Raw genomic sequence first — 18,158 nt, 5'->3', positions numbered from 1 at the left:
CTCCTGCCAGTAATCCAACAACTACTGTCCAAACATAGCAGGCTGGTACATCAAGCAAGACATGCTTGCCACTCATCAGAGCCCTGCAAAATGGCCTTCAAAAGCATTTTGGACCGATGATGGAGGATCCAGAGTTGGCTGCAGCTGCAGTCCTCTTACCCAAGTTCAAGACTTCCTGGACTGACAGAGCAGATGTAATAGAGGCTGGTAAGGCCAGATTTTTTGCAATGATTCATATGATCCGTTGTAAGTTATTCATGGTCTGTCCTGAATACTAAACAATCCTTTTTGAGAATTTGCTGATTTTAAGTTTGTGTGTTCACGAATAATCACTGAAATTTAAATAACAAAATTGGGTTATCTACTTGCAATTACAGCCTTGACATACATCAAATAACATCTTGAAACGATGGAGGATGAGAGTGAGGATCAGCAAAGAGAGTCATCTGATGAAGATGAATTCTTCTCCAGACCAATCTCCAGAAGGCTGCAAAGTGCAGTTGAGCTTGATGGTTATCTTGCTTGTGTCACAGACACCATGGAGCTGCTGCACTCCTCAGCCATCTCTTAAGCTGAACAAAGCTCTGCCTGCTTCTGCTGCGTGTGAACGACTTTTTAACTATGCTGGTCTACTCTTCACAGCCAAACAGATAGCCTCTGTTAATTTAGAAAACCGGCTCTTGCTGAAACTGAACAAAAGGTTCAGAAAGTGAAGCGTGACAGAAATGCTATTATGTCTAACGGTGTGTTCACACCGAACGTGATAGACGCGACCAAAAACGCGCCAGATGCCCCTAACTTGACGCGTGCACATTTGCACCTTTTTGCACCATTTGCACCTCGACGCGTGTCCAAATTGCATATTTTGACACGCGTGAACCGGAAATGTGGGAGGAAGTTGTGCCAGACGGTATCTTTGCAAGATGGCAACTGTCGAGCTAGCACTTGAAGAGAGAGTCTCCCTTCTATATTTACTGTGGAGAGCAGAGCAGCGGCGTAAAGGACGTCCTCATCATACCTCGGTCCATCAGGTCCTCCAGAAGCGTGACCAGTTTGGTGAGTTTCACCACTTGCTCCCGGAGCTGCGCAAGTGGTACCACCGTCGGTACCACCGTCTTTCCCTCGCCCAGTTTGAGGAGCTGCTGTCCCGCGTCGGTCCAAGCATCGCCCGTCTAGACACTGTTAAGGGTTCAATATTGAGAGAAGAATCCATAAAAACCACAGATCCAGGCGTGTGCAATTTAGACGGCATTTTAATGAACACATGTGTGAGTTCAACAACCCAATCAGTGTTGAACTGAACTTACAATCATGAGACAAGGTTTTATATGGGTACAATAACAAAGCCCCCCTCTTTTACAAAAATAGACAATAGTACAGCTTACGTCAATCCAAACCACAAAATGTTCCATGACCTTTAACATTGCTCTAAAAAACATTGTCTTCGGGTCGGTGCTTCCCCTCTTCGCTGTCGCTCGTCGGGTGCACTTCCTCTAAGTACTTCGGCACACTTCTGCATTTCTGCCCTACCAAAATAGATCTGTTATGGTGTGTGTGTGAGTGCGTACACGTGCAAGGGCGCGTGCATGTTGTGTACTGCGTACGTGTCATGACCTCTCACTATTGGTGTCTGTATGTATATGTCTCGCCCTTAAATGCTCTCACATCAGCCCGTTACCCTTCTGACCTTTCACCAGAACAGAGGCTCATCCCTCCCTATAATAACCTTACTGGAACTATATATTTAATCTGCTAATTATGACTGACTAAACACCCTACTCTTTGGCTTGCACTCACTCTGCTTTCGGTTTCACTTCTGCAAAACATGCTCTGCAGACGCGTTTCGTTTCCTGTCTCATTTTAGCACAGAGAGTATTTTCCTGTCTCTGCCCTCTACACAGAGATCATAAAAGCATTAATAACTTTTAAATTATAGATTCAACTCAACCCTTTAAAATGGTTCTTCTTTGGACCTGTAATAAAGATTAATATAATACCAATATATTTGAACATCTGAATGCATCTGAATGCAACATCACATGAAATGGTAATGATGATTATAAAATAGCAGCAAATAATAGCAATAAAATATTTCTATTCCTCTCAACACCAACTACAGGCACTCAATCCCACCTGCAGAGCGCCTGTCCAACTGTCTGCGGTTAGTAAAAGTGTTTAATACGGTAGTCCTTTATTGATACCTGTGCTAATATATGCTAAACTAACCGTTTGTACACTGCTAACATGGATGTGGTATGCTATCAGTGAATGCCGTTGGTGTTTACTGATAGCAAACTGTGGTATGGAGACGACTGTTTATAATATTTCTAGTGATACTCAAAAGGTCTCACCAAGTCCTGATTTCATTCGATTTATGCTATGTTATCAGGGTTTGCAATGATAGCATGGCTGTGGTGTCATATCAATGTATGCTCTCAGTGTTTGCTGATATCAAACTGTGGTATGAGGACCACTGTTGGTAATCTTTGTAGTGATACTCACTCCTTTTTTTTTGTTTTTAGACCTGGTTTAATTCTGGTGTAGAACCAGGTGAATATTTGTATATAATCCCTGCAGCTGTCAGACTCTATAACAGGGGTCACCAGCCTTTCTTAAAACTGAGAGCTAGATAAAATTGTGAACAGTTCATCTTTAGTTATATTATAAAAACAATTCTATCTTGATATGCTGTCTTATCACAGGTTAATTTTTCAAAACAGGCTTGGGTCGTGTAGCAGCCAACAACTCCTCCAGAGAGGCTGTCCTGGTGAGGGAGATGGCCCACTTCTCGGCGGAGGGAGCAGCGTCTTGGCAGCCAAAAGAATAGCCTGTTTGAAGACCCAGTGACTTCCCCACAACGGCTCTGACACACCCACAAACCTGCCTTTTTAAAATTTTCTTAATAAATGGCAGGGGCGATTCTAGGATCAGAGCTTTGGGGGTGCTGAGCACCCAGAGAGCTGCACAGCCAGGCAAAATAAACTTTACACGTCACGATGAGACTTCTTCTTTAATAACTGTACAGTACTCTCTGTATATAGTAACCATTGTCCTTAACCTTCTTGGGTCAATTTGACCCATTCCAGTTTTTGTGTTGACCAAAGTACTGGTCATCCTTTCTTTTTCTTCATGAAACCTTATGACTTTTCCTTATCTGGGGTCATGAACTGGTGTGTAAAATATGGACACTTTGATGTGTCCTGGAATGTCTCTGCAGTGTTTGTATACAAAGATGATGTTGTGGTCATTTTGAACCGCACACTTTTATGTAAGTAAAAGTTGTTCAGATCCAAAATAAACATTTCCCTTTGATGTACTTTGTTTTGACTGCTTCTGAATATACATTCAGACCCAGGTGTGTATGCAAGAAACTTTCTCTCCCTTATTCTTGTCACTGTTCTCATGTCATTTCAACACACCAAAAATGAGCTCCAGGAGGTTGACGACTGAAGAAGCTTTATCACTGCTTTTGAACTGGGATAGTGATGAAGAAGAAGATGTTTCAGAGACTGAGGATCTTTCAGAGGCCGAGGACAATGTTATTGATGATCCAGACTGCCAATTTTCAGACGAGGAGGAGGATTCTGAGGAGGAGTGTGCCGCCATCTCTACATCAAATGAAAACCAAGGAATGCAGCAATCATCATCCACAGAGGAGACATGGACATCTAAAGATGGTAATATAAAATGGTCATTATCACCACACCGAAGTCAAGGCAGGCTGTCATCTTCTAATGTCATCAAAATGACTCCTGGTCCTACAAGATTTGCCATCACTCTTCATATCTCCTCCAATAGAAAGGATCATACTGGACATGACTAACCTGGAAGGGAGGCGTGTATTTCAAGAGAAGTGGAAGCCACTGGATCAGACTGACTTGCATGCTTATATTGGAATTCTGATATTAGCTGGAGTATACAGGTCCAAGGGAGAAGCAACTGCAAGTCTATGGAATGAAGAGAATGGAAGGCCAATCTTTCGAGCAACAATGTCTTTGGAGACATTTCTCAAGATATCTCGTGTGATCAGATCTGACAACCGTGAAACCAGAGCTGGTCGACGTGAAAGAGACAAACTTGCTGCAATCAGAGATGTATGGGATAAATGGGTGGAAATTCTACCTTTGTTGTACAACCCTGGTCCCCACGTTACTGTTGATGAGCGCCTTGTCCCATTCAGGGGTCGCTGTCCTTTCCGACAGTATATGCCCAACAAGCCGGCCAAGTATGGCATCAAAATATGGGCAGCCTGTGATGCAAAATCTAGCTATGCATGGAATATGCAAGTATACACTGGAAAGCTACCTGGAGGAGCATCTGAGAAGAATCAGGGGATGCGTGTGGTGCTGCAGATGAGTGAAGGGCTGCAAGGGCATAACATCACCTGTGACAATTTCTTTACATCCTACTGGCTTGGAGAGGAACTTCAGAAGAGAAAGCTGACTATGTTGGGAACAATCAGAAGAAATAAGCCAGAACTTCCCAGTGAAATTTTGAAGATGCAGGAAGATCTCTGCATTCCTCATTATTTGTTTTCACTGAGAAAGCAACAGTTGTTTCATACTGCCCAAAGAAAACAAGAATGTTCTTGTCATGAGCACAATGCACACAGATGCATCTCTGAGCACAAGAGATGACAAAAAACCACAAATGATCCTAGACTACAACTCCACCAAAGGAGGAGTAGACAATCTTGACAAAGTCACAGCGACATACAGCTGCCAGTGCAAGACAGCTCGTTGGCCCTTGGTAATTTTCTACAATATTTTGGATGTGTCTGCTTACAATGCCTATGTCCTGTGGACTGAAATCAACCAACATTGGAAGAACTGGGAAAAAGTCTTGTCACTCCCAAGATCCAGATGCGAGTCAGACCAGCTTGATCCCCAGCAGCAGCAGCTGTCATTGAAAAGGTCAAGTGTGCACCATCCAACCAATCTGCAGTGGATTCAGTGGAACCAGGTATAAAGAAACGGAAAAGATGCCAGGTCTGTCCCTCACGAGAAGACATTAAAACAAGCACTGTTTGTGAGAAATGCAAAAAGTACATCTGCAGAAAGCACACAGTTACATTCTGTCCATCATGTGGACAAAATTGAAAATGTTGAACACTGAAAAACTGAAAAAATCGGGCAAGTCAAAAAAAGAAATGTGTTTGTAAAGAAGGAAAACTTTTACTAAATTGTTCTTAAAAAGAGTTATGGTAATTCAAACTGTGTTGTATGTCTGTGTTCTAAATGTTTTCTAATGGAAAATAAAGTTGCTATTGTTTTATTGCAGTTTTTGACAATTCTGAGTGGATTTACATTTTGACCATAACATAATCAATGTGATTTTTTTCAACATAATACAAGGGTTAATGTAAATATGTAGGAAAATTTGTGTATGTTTCTGTTCTGTGTCCTGTGTACTGTTTGGTTGTATATGTGTCCTTTTGGCTGCTGTTACAACCAAATTTCCCCTTGTGGGACAATTAAAGGATTGTTCTATTCTATTCTATTCTATTCTATTCTATTCTATTCTATTCTTCCCTGTCTCTGTCAGTCCCTGCATCCTTAAATGTCTCCAGTTGTCCCGAGTTCTCTATGACTGTCTCCTTGGTGCATTTAAACCCCTGTTCCTTCCTGTCCTCGCTGCGTCTGTTGTCTTCGTCTCCATTATCAGTCATCATAATTTTACCATCTCTGTGCAAGTCTGCAAATTTCTTTATTAAATCATAAGATTCTTAAATTCATCAAGTCTCTCTGTGCCTGGGTCCTCGTCTCAAAACATGACATCAATGTTTTGTACATTTTAACACAATTTAATCCCACATCTGTGAAAGAAAAAGAAAACACTTTTTTGAAAAGTTTGTAACAAAATCATCAAATCTGATAAAGTTTATTTAAATGCTGCAAAAGAAGAATGGATTGGAATATAAAAAAATACATATCCTAACCTTAATTACTGGGGGAGAATAATGAATGATGCTCATAGTGAGTAAAAAGTAAACTGAGTGCATTTTTTGGACAGAGATTCACTTTTAATGTTTATGTATAATATAATACAGATACATAAAAATACTCCCAAAACAGAATAAGTTATTACGAATAAATTATTACAAAAATATTAATAAAAAATATAAAAATGGAGGAAACTTTGCCTGTGGTACAGTGTATACAATGTATGTAAAAATCTTTACTGCAGATACTAATTTGACAAATTTACTAATACTAATTTTGTGTTGTAAGATTTTTGAGTTTCATGCTTTCATAGTGGTACTTACGAGAGCTTGACATTTTTATCAGGTGGTACACACTGTAAAAGTTTGAGAAACACTGATAAGGTAAGTGTATGTGTGCTTTTGGAAAACATTTAAAGCTGCAGTACAGAATCTTTGAAACAAGCTAGCTTAAAAATTTTTAGAATATAAACAGAGCACTCTGCTTCTCTTTACAGCTCCTCACTCCACCAGGGCTCTGTTTGGCACTTTCTGATAGTGCGCAAATGTGGTGCACGTATCATGGCAGTCATACAGACAACTGGACGGTTCATAAGTTGGCCTACCTATTACTGGCTGAGGTTTTAGTAGAGTTGTGGCTGAACCACATAAAAATATATCATTAATTTTAATCTCCCCAATCAATGATAATGTTATGTTGGAATGTTGTTAAAGAGGGTCAAAAATGTTTCAACCCAGTTTGTTTTGCAGATTCTGTATAGCAGCTTTAATATAGGGAGAACACAACTTCCTGATTGTGTGAGTAAAATCAGGTTTTTCTTTTGTCAGTTTAACAGTTTCTGTTTTGCCTGTCACTATTCCCTGTCTGTTTTCTTACCTGGTTCTTCCTGACCTTGTACTTTCTCCTCACGTTCCCTCTTTCCTCTCTCCTTCTTTGGACTGACAATCATACACAAATAGATTGGATTCAATTAGATGAAAAATTACATTAATATGAAAAAATACTATTAAGATCACTAATGAAAAGTCCTCTCTCAGTGTACTTTCAACCAAAAAGGCAAATAACCAAACCACATGAACATCTAATAAAAGATATAAATATTGAAACACTGATCCAACATTATCCTTTATTGACGGATCATTTGATCTTACACTTTTACCTGAATGTTGCACCTTTTTTTGATAAAAACTTCCTTATATCCATTATGAACCTGGCTGTCTCTCTGTACACAAACACACACACACACACACCACACAACAGGAGTTATAAGGTTAATGGGCATGCAGTCAGTTAGCTAGTTAGTATCCATTTACAAAAACAGGACAGTGGTAACAACAGAAGCTACGGACAATTTTAAGTTTTAGATTTTAAATAGGCTATATACATTTCAAAGGGAGCAACAGGACGGTCAAATGTCGCTGATTTTACTACAGAGTAGGACGGATTGTAGGGTAGCAAACATCATCGGAAAACAAGTTTTCAACACTGCAGGTTACCTGGGTGTAATGTTTTTCAGCTAAAAAGAAACATGGTCTGACTCCTACCTAAGTATATAAAGAGTAACTGAAGGTTAAATGTAGCTAATATGTCCTGTTTTCAGCCAGTCACTTACACCTCCGCTCCGCTGCGTCTCAGAGTAGGGGAGAGGCAAGCTGGAACAAACCATTTTGGGAGGGGGGGGTTATCTATACTTTTGTTGTTGAAATGTTACGTCTCAACCAAGCACTGTATGCTTTTTATATTTTTAGTAGTGTGTCACAAAAACAGCAAATATTGTCAAAAAACTAGGAAATCTTTGGGGGTGCTTTGATTCATTTTGGGGGTGCTGAAGCACCCCCAAAAATGGGCTAAAATCGCCCCTGATAAATGGAGCTAAACTAACCTCTATTTATTCTCTTAAATAATTGGTCTTCACTATAAATCTTACAACACAAAATTAGTATTAGTAAATTTGTCAAATTAGTATCTGCAGTAAAGATTTTTACATACATTGTATACACTGTACCACAGGCAAAGTTTCCTCCATTTTTATATTTTTTTATTAATATTTTTGTAATAATTTATTCGTAATAACTTATTCTGTTTTGGGAGTATTTTTTATGTATCTGTATTATATTATACATAAACATTAAAAGTGAATCTCTGTCCAAAAAATGCACTCAGTTTACTTTTTACTCACTATGAGTAAAAAGATGACCTAGTCATACTTGTACACTGTAAGGTATTGTACTTTCCATGGAATCATTTTATATCTTTTATATTGCAAATATTGTAGGCATCTTTAAAATATATTGTGAATGACATTAAGTGAAAATTAAAATGAAAGTATTGTGAATGTAATATTACCCATTTGACTCAGTTTATTATAAATTTCTATTCAGAAAAATAGGTTTATCCAATGTTTTTGCATTCAGTCTATTATGTTTTTTTTTTTTTTTTTTTTGTTTGACACCATTTCCCCAGCTTTGGAAAACTCACAGGGACAGATGAAGCTGGGGTACACAAAAAGCTGTAAAGCCAGGTGGAAAAGGTTCTGATAAGATGTCTTCCTATTCCCCCAGTATGTTAAAGGATCCTCTGATCTTGGAATGTTCCTCTCCGACACTCTCCACAATAAAAAGATGACTTCAGTTTTAAACTCCTCACTCCTGTTCTTAATGTTAAAATGTTGGTAATGCACTGAAAAGGAAAAGGACTTCTAAACTTTTAATAATTCTAAAATATTTACTTTTCTATTGTTTTTTTGGGGGCTTGCGGTGTGATAAGTAACACTGGATATGCAGACACAATGTTTATTTATTTTTGGCTACTTTTGATTTTTCTATTTTTTCCAATTTAAATTGTCCCATATGGAAAAGAAATAGAAAAAACTTATATAAGACTTGTATAAGATGTGGCCTACTTCGTATAGTGAATCATATAAGGCTTATATGATTTACTCATGAAAGTGGCCACTTTCTCATTACTTTCATATATTGGTTTAGTAAGTATCCAAAACATACAAGTTTCATTTATACAATTTTTCAAGGGATCTTATATCTGTTTTCACTCTTGTATGCTTTTCATACAAGTTTCACACAAGACAGATACAAACTTTATAAGATTTATATATATCTTTTCCATATGGGGTTAATTTTCTTGTGGGCAGTTTATCAATCTTTTAATTATCTGTTATGTAATTTTTAAGTTTGAGATTAAATTATTCAGACCTGTTTTTGTAATTGATCATTTCACATTTTTTTTAAAGTAGAGTGTTCTTTTCCATCTATTTCACAGATTAAGGATATGCAATGGCCCCGGCAATTCTCAAAGTGATTTTGGGAGACAACAGCAGTCAGAGGCTGACTTTTCACTGTGGACTTCCAGGATCCGTTATTGAACTTATTGAAGAAGTGCAAAGACAGCGTGGCCTCAATAATAGCAACTTCCGGCTTCAGTTTATGGATCCACTATTTGGGAATGAGTTCATGAACCTTACTTCAATGGATGAAATACAAGATAGGGGAACAATCAGAATGACTTCCCTGGCTGAAGGCTTAACTTCACAGTCTGCTGAGGCACATTCCATTTCAGCTGATGCTTCATGCAGTTTTGGTCTGGATGATTCCACCTCCCGGTCCAGTGGATGTGTTGATACAGACATACTCTCATCACCAGAATCTGAGGCATCCTGCTCATCAACCTCTAGGCCATTGTGGCCAAGGGTTTTCTGTGTTCCTGAGTTTTCCTTTGATGCAGAGCTAAAACTTGAGTGAGGCAATGCAGCATACAAAGAAAAGGGCACATTGCTTACTCCAGATCCTAAACTGAAGTCGAAGAAAGTTAGGATGCCCTGAGGTGATTGTCAACTCTGTGACACAGAAACCAGGGGGTAAATCAAGTGCTGCTTTTGCCATTAAAAGACCACGGCGGTCTGAAGTAAACTATTGTCCCCCCTATCCTGTTGGAGAATCTGAAGATAGCCTTGAGACTGTGAGAGTGGAGCTTCTTTCAGATGTGAAGAAGACAAACAACCGGGAGGTGGTGAGAATGAAAATGGAGAAAACATTTGCATATAGGAGACATGAAGTAGTTTGTGACACACCCATGATCAGCGACTTCCAGGCAAGATGGCCAGCACTCTTTGAAGTGAGTGAGGTATGTAATTTGTGAATTCTTTTGTGAAGATCATTGTGTTTTAATGGTATCCTGTAATAGAACATTGACAACATTTACGCTGTCTGCCAGCTTTGTGGAAACTGTCAGAAGTCATTTTGAATTGTAAAGATTTTTTGTTATTGATTGTAGCACCTGAAGCATACACTGTATATAAAAGATAGAAATGGTTTCTAGGTCTGCTGACTTTATCTTTGACCTCAGTAAACATGGTTTATGGTTCCTCAGTGTTTGTGGTCTCAGTTGCTAGTTTCATATTCATTATGACATGGTGTTCATTGCACCCATTAATATGGAAAAGGACAGTGGACTAGTGTATGCTCATTGGCTAACGATTTTTGATTAACTAATGAGGGTACAGTGTCTCTTGGTTCCATAGGCAGATCTACACTGTGCTAATGACGTGCTATTTAAAAGAAAGCTGGAAGGGCAACTGTGGAAACGCACAGCTTAAGACTTCAAAATAGAAATTAACAAGTGGTGACATCATTCTCTTTTTATATACAATCAGTGGTTATAAGCCACTTCTAACTCGAGCAGTTGTGTAACTTTTTCCTCTGAAGCCTGCGAAATTCAGCCCTGCTGATGGAGGGTTGTCAATCTGTGTGGCCTGTGACATTGTTATTGTTGTAGGCTATAGCTCAGGAGGTAGAGCAGGTCATCTACTGATCAGAAGCTTAGTGGTTTGATCCCTGGCTCCTCAAGTCTGCATGCCAAGTATCCTTGGGCTACAAGAGATACTAACCCCAAATTGCTCTCTGATGCGTTCATCGGAGTATGAATGATAGTTAGGAAGCACTAAGAAACTTAGAAGACAGTGTTTGTGTGAATTGGTGTGATTGGATGAATGCGGCATGTTGTATACAGCGCATTGAGTACTCTGGGAGAGTAGAAAAGCGCTATATAAAAATCAGTCCATTTCACAACAAAACAAACTGTAGAGTGGGATGCATAGCTAAAAATTAGTAATATGAGAAAAAATATAACTTTTTGTAAATGTGACCTTGTGAGATTTGAGTTTGTGACTGTATTTTTATGTGTGAAATTCTCTTTTTAGATAAATGCAGAGTTTAAGCGCATTACCACCATGCCACTGCAGTCCTGATTTCTCTCGCAGATAGATGTGCTGTCTGACAAATTTATAAAGGTGTTCAAAAAGCGAGGAGGAGAGATAGGAAGAAGACTGGAGAATATTCTGGATCCCATGGCCCAGGTAAGAAAGAATTTTAATTTGTGTCTACAGTTTAGGGAAAATAATAATTTTAACAAAATGCTGCTTGTCACCCTTTGCCATGATGATGTTGATCTTGTGCATGAATGTATTATCAAGGGGCTCTGCGTGTACTTCAACGAAGACCCCAGCAATTTAGTGACAGAACATGTGGTAAGTGTTATTATAGAAGGTCAGTTTTATTGAAAATAAATGTGGTTGCTTCATGAACTCTCGGATTTTGAAAATGATGTAAGATTTTCAAAATTGTGCCACAGGTGTATCTGCTGGTGACTGGGCACCCAGTTTGTATGTTTCTTTTATTCTAAAATGAATAGACATAACTGAAAATGATTAGACTATTTAGCTATGAAATCTTGTTTTATCTACATGCTGACATGCCACAATTTCACTTTTTAATGGACACATTTAATAAATATTGGGGCCACCTTATTTATTAGACAAAATACTGTATGGCCTGGAAGAGTTTATAAAAAAAAAATATTCATGAAATACTTGGATCCAGCTAATGTCTGGGTTTTGGATCATAGTTTAGCACAGGTCAGATGCTAGTATCTCCACGGTTATTGCTTTTGACAAAATTAACATAATAACCAAAAACCAGACTATCGACAAGCTTGTTTTGTGTCAGTCATTACTTTGTAAAAATACTACTTTATTCAGCATCCTTTCTAAACCATGGCAAAATGTAATTATTAAAATTGCCGTCACCAAAGTCATTTTGAAGCTGGTAACTGCTCTCAGGTCACAAGCCTGAAGTAATTGAAGCAGCTGTTTAGAAGGCAGACAATTTTTAAGTTCATTGGACATGGTTACAGTAATTTTGGTTATGTTGTGATGTCCAACCACTGTTTTGTGTTGTTTGTTAGTATAAGTTATTGTGATATTTTAGTTATAGAAGCAAGCCAAAACGAATCACATTTTAGGGCTCTTGGTTTTGTGCTTGTGGGTGAAAATGTTATTTTCAAGCTTTTCTTCGTCACATTTTAATATTTGCATTCCTGTTGCCATAGTGCCTTAAGGCTCTTACATTTAAAAAAAAAAAACAAAGAAAAAAAACAAAAAACAATTTTACCCAAGGAATTCTCACGTTTTACCTTTGGGCCAGTATTCGTAGAAAATTCAGTGTTAACTTTGTCATAGGCCCTAAAATGTTGAATTCAGGATCCAGCAGATGTTTGTGAGGTACATTTTGGAAGAGATGCATTCAGATGACTCATGTATAATCTAGGCTGCTGTTACAACTTCCAATTGTATACTCTTTTGAAAAATACAGGTCATTGTTCAAAAATGTTTTGCTTGTTGGTTTGATTGAAAGCAAAATGTACAGTACATACAGTGTGTGTGTGTGTGTGTGTGTGTGTGTATATATATATATACACATATAGCATAAAATTATCTTGTCAAACACATGGTACAAGACATGACAAGACTAACACATGGTAGTCAAATACAATTAACATAAAAGAACTCTTTACATTTTACATAACCAGTTAATGTCTGATAAACAAGTAGTTTCTATAAATATTTAACATAAATGAAAAGCATACCAACAACATGAAAAAATCATGTTCATGTTCCAAAAAAATTGTGTGCAATTATAACATAAAAAAATAAGGTTGACAAAACATAACTTAATTGCGTGCAACCGATGTACATGTTTTTTTTATGTTAATCCCACAGGTTATTTTTTTTCAGTGCAGGGACCAAGCAGCCAAGAACATTACAGGCACAGATGTAATCTTAAAAAAAGGTTTTATTATACCCCAAAATGGACAAAATGATTGGGCCCATAAAAGAGGTTAACCTAACAAAACTCTACTCAAAAGCCACTTAACAAAACATAACTCAACAAACTGACCTGCCCAAATGAGAAACAGCTCCAGTTATATAGCAAATGAATAAACCATTGTATACACCTAAAGTGAAAACTACAGCGATAACAGCTAACCATCATTCAAGAACAACCCCATTCCCCCCTGCATGATCACAATAGATGGTTCAGTCCATTTTATTGGCTTCTGCATTTATTTTATTTTATTTTATTTTTTTATTTAGAATTTCCCAGAAACAAAGAAAATACATTTTTTTTAAATAAGGAACGTAATATAAAACAACCTATAAGAACACAAATAAACAAAAATAAACAAGTAATCAAAAATAAACAAGCGGGTGTACCATCTAGTTAATATATATATATACACATATATATATACATATATATACACACACATATACATAAACACACATACATATATACATATACAAAAAACACCCATCTCGCCCCTGCGGGTGGTCTTATCCTTCAAGCTCGGGTCCTCTACCAGAGGCCTGGGAGCTTGAGGGTCCTGCGCAGTATCTTAGCTGTTCCCAGGACTGCGCTCTTCTGGACAGAGATCTCCGATGTTGTTCCCGGGATCTGCTGGAACCACTCACCTAGCTTGGGAGTCACTGCACCTAGTGCTCCGATTACCACGGGGACCACCGTTACCTTCACCCTCCACATCCTCTCGAGCTCTTCTCTGAGCCCTTGGTATTTCTCCAGCTTCTCATGTTCCTTCTTCCTGATATTGCTGTCATTCGAACCGCTACATCGATCACTACAGCCGTCTTCTTCTGTTTGTCTACCACCACTATGTCCGGTTGGTTAGCCACCACCATTTTGTCCGTCTGTATCTGGAAGTCCCACAGGATCTTAGCTCGGTCATTCTCCATCACCCTTGGGGGCATCTCCCATTTTGACCTCGGGACTTCCAGGTTATACTCGGCACAGATGTTCCTGTATACTATGCCGGCCACTTGGTTATGGCGTTCCATGTATGCCTTGCCTGCTAGCATCTTGCACCCTGCTGTTATGTGCTGGATTGTCTCTGGGGCATCTTTACACAGCCTGCACCTGGGGTCTTGCCTGGTGTGATAGACCCCAGCCTCTATGGATCTTGTACTCAGAGCTTGTTCTTGTGCTGCCATGATTAGTGCCTCTGTGCTGTCTTTCAGTCCAGCTTTGTCCAGCCACTGGTAGGATTTCTGGATATCAGCCACCTCCTCTATCTGCCGGTGGTACATACCGTGCAGGGGCCTGTCCTTCCATGATGGTTCCTCGCCTTCCTCCTCTTTCTTGGGTTTCTGCTGCCTGAGGTATTCACTGAGCACGCTGTCAGTTGGGACCATCTTCGTGATGTATTCGTGGATGTTTCTTGTCTCATCCTGGACTGTGGTGCTGACACTCACCAGTCCCTGGCCCCCTTCCTTCCGCTTAGCGTACAGCCTCAGGGTGCTGGACTTGGGGTGAAACCCTCCATGCATGGTCAGGAGCTTTCTTGTCTTTATGTCAGTGGCTTCTATCTCCTCCTTTGGCCAGCCTATTACCCCAGCAGGGTACCTGATCACGGGCAGGGCATAGGTGTTGATGGCCCGGATCTTGTTCTTACCGCTCAGCTGACTCCTCAGGACTTGCCTGACCCTCTGCAGGTACTTGGTGGTTGCAGCTTTCCTAGCGGCCTCTTCATGGTTCCCATTCGCCTGCGGGATCCCCAGGTACTTGTAACTGTCCTCTATGTCTGCAATGTTGCCTTCTGGTAGTTCAATCCCCTCAGTTCTGACTACCTTCCCTCTTTTGTTACCATCCGACTACACTTCTCCAGTCCAAACGACATTCCAATGTCATTGCTGTATATCCTGGTAGTGTGTATCAGTGAATCGATGTCTCGTTCACTCTTGGCATACAGCTTGATGTCATCCATGTACAGGAGGTGGCTGACAACCGCTCCGCTTTAGTAGTCGGTATCCGTAGCCAGTCTTATTAATGATCTCACTGAGGGGTTCAGGCCTATGCAGAACAGCAGTGGGGACAGAGCATCTCCTTGGTAGATCCCGCACTTGATGGTGACTTGTGCTATGGGCTTGAGGTTGGCCTCTAGTGTTTGTACGCCACATCCCCATTGAGTTCCTGATGAAGGCTCTTAGGGTCCTGTTGATCTTGTACAATTCTAGGCATTCCAGTATCCAGCTGTGGGGCATTGAGTCATAGGCCTTCTTGTAATCAATCCAGGCTGTGCACAGGTTGGTCAGTCTGGTCTTGCAGTCTCGGCTGACTGTTCTGTCTACCAGTAGCTGGTGTTTTGCGCCTCTGGTATTCTTGCCAATCCTTTCTGTGCCCCGCTCATGTATTGACCCATGTGCCTGTTCATCTTAGCCGATATGATGCCTGACAGGAGCTTCCATGTAGTACTGAGGCAGGTTATTGGTCGGTAGTTGGATGGGACCGGTTCCTTCTTGGGGTCCTTGGGGATCAGGACCGTCCGACCTTCGGTTAGCCATTCCGGGTGTCTCTCGTCAACTAGCAGCTGGTTCATTTGTGGTGCCAGACGCTCGTGGAGTGCAGTCAGCTTCTTCAGCCAGTAGGCGTGAACCATGTCGGGCCCTGGTGCTGTCCAGCTCTTCATACTGGAGACCCTTTCTCGGATGTCTGCCACTGTGATGGTTACTGGACCCTGTTCAGGGAGGTCGCTATGGTCTGCCCTCAGATCCACTAGCCACTGAGCATTGCCGTTATGGGTTGGGTTGCCACTTTAACAAAAAGGATGGTTGCATAACGGTTGCAAAATAAATAAAAAGATAACATATTTAATCATGAACTCTGCATCTTATAGACCAATAAAATTGCTTTAAAATCGAGTTCAGCCTACAAGAAGAATCTAGGGATACATTTGTTTCTAAGAATTCTTATTTCACACTCATATTCGCAAGAAAACAAAAAACTACACCCTCTTACTCTCTACACAATGTTCCACTAACTGTGACACTGTTTTCCAAAAAAATTATTTTGATCCTGTTCATCTTTTACCTGGACCAGAACCTGGATTTGGGGAGGTCTACAACATAAATTATCATGACAATGTACCCTGGAAAGAAGTGAGACACTTTTGTAATACTGAAAACAGAGATAAATGAGTTTATCTCAATAATCCTTAATCCTGCTTTGTAGTAAAGCTGTCCTGGTGCTGTCCAGCTCTTCATACTGGAGACCCTTTCTCGGATGTCTGCCACTGTGATGGTTACTGGACCCTGTTCAGGGAGGTCGCTATGGTCTGCCCTCAGATCCACTAGCCACTGAGCATTGCCGTTATGGGTTGCGTCCTTCTCCCATATGCTCTTCCAGTATTGCTCCGTCTCCAGCCTTGGTGGTGCCGTTCTCTTATTGTTCCCTTGCCACTGAGAGTAACCTTTGCTGGTTCTGTGGAGTACAGCTGGTTTATTCTCCTGCCTTCTATCTCTCTGGTGTACCTCCTCAAGCGGCTGGCCAAGGCTGTGAGTCTTTGCTTGGCAGTTTCCAAGGCCTCAGGTATCGACAGCTTGCTGTATTTCTTATGCACCTTCTTTGTCGCACCTTTCTGCAACTCCGTTAGTTGGCTAACCTCCCTTCGTGCTACTTTGATCTTGCCCTCTAGCCTCCTTTTCCATGGAGGGTACTGCTCCTTGTGGCTGTTCAACTTGTAGCCAAGCATCTCACTGATCACTGCTGCAGTGATACATATATAAACATATACATATATACACACACACATATATATATATATACATGTATATACACACTTATATGCATACACATATACACACATACACATATATACACATAGCAGTTCAAAAATATGGCGTACAGAATTACAGAGATTCAAACAAAATCGGGTCTTCTTGACAAAATGTAATGTTTCCATTTATCCCAAATCTCAATAAATGTGTCATATTGAAATCTGTTAGAGAAGGTAATTTTTTCCATTTTAAACAACCCATAGACAGTCTCGTGCCAGTCATTTAGTGATGGAATGTTCACACTTAGCCATTTGGCTTCTGCATTTAAACCAGCTCCATCCTCAGCCTCCTTTTCACCCAAACCAGGAAGGACTATAGCAGCAGCCAGGCAACTGAAAAAGAACAGAAAAAGAATTAATATAGCATATACCTATATAAAATAACAAACAATGCAAAACAGATTCTATGCCACTATTCGGACTATAGCTTACTGCTGTTATGCATTACAGATAAACTCAAAGTGTTTAATTGGTTAATTTATGATCACAGAAGCTTTAGAGCACAATGTAAAAATAAGACAAAAAAGTAAACATCAATATTACCCAAGTATTTCAATTGTGTGGTTGCATGCAGCCATGACAATATCCTTGGTGTTTTTTACATAAAAGTCACAACAAACCCAATGATGTCACATTCTGTACTGGCACAAGATGGCACTAAAGATGCTCTAAAACTTAAAACCCTTATTTCTTAAATCCCGCTTTACAAACCGTGTTCAATCTATGATAGTTTTTTAGAGTAGGGCTCCATGGTATAAATTACTTTTTATACATATAGTGTTTTTCATGCCCACTTTAACAAAAAGGATGGTTGCATAACGGTTGCAAAATAAATAAAAAGATAACATATTTAATCATGAACTCTGCATCTTATAGACCAATAAAATTGCTTTAAAATCGAGTTCAGCCTACAAGAAGAATCTAGGGATACATTTGTTTCTAAGAATTCTTATTTCATACTCATATTCGCAAGAAAACAAAAACTACACCCTCTTACTCTCTACACAATGTTCCACTAACTGTGACACTGTTTTCCAAAAAATTATTTTGATCCTGTTCATCTTTTACCTGGACCAGAACCTGGATTTGGGAGGTCTACAACATAAATTATCATGACAATGTACCCTGGAAAGAAGTGAGACACTTTTGTAATACTGAAAACAGAGATAAATGAGTTTATCTCAATAATCCTTAATCCTGCTTTGTAGTAAAGGCCCGTGGAACAAGGTGATACTAATC

General features: G+C 39.7%; 1 pseudogene; it reads left to right on the top strand.

The window, feature by feature from the left end:
• The first annotated feature begins 3,424 nt into the window (after positions 1-3,424).
• LOC120436927 lies at positions 3,425-5,125 on the top strand (annotated as a pseudogene).
• The last annotated feature ends 13,033 nt before the right edge of the window (positions 5,126-18,158 follow it).

The sequence above is a fragment of the Oreochromis aureus genome, unplaced genomic scaffold (genome assembly GCF_013358895.1).
Source record: "Oreochromis aureus strain Israel breed Guangdong unplaced genomic scaffold, ZZ_aureus HiC_scaffold_358, whole genome shotgun sequence".
Taxonomy (NCBI): Eukaryota; Metazoa; Chordata; class Actinopteri; order Cichliformes; family Cichlidae; genus Oreochromis; species Oreochromis aureus.
Note: the sequence above shows the minus strand (reverse complement) of the source record. Positions and strands in the feature narration are given on the sequence as shown.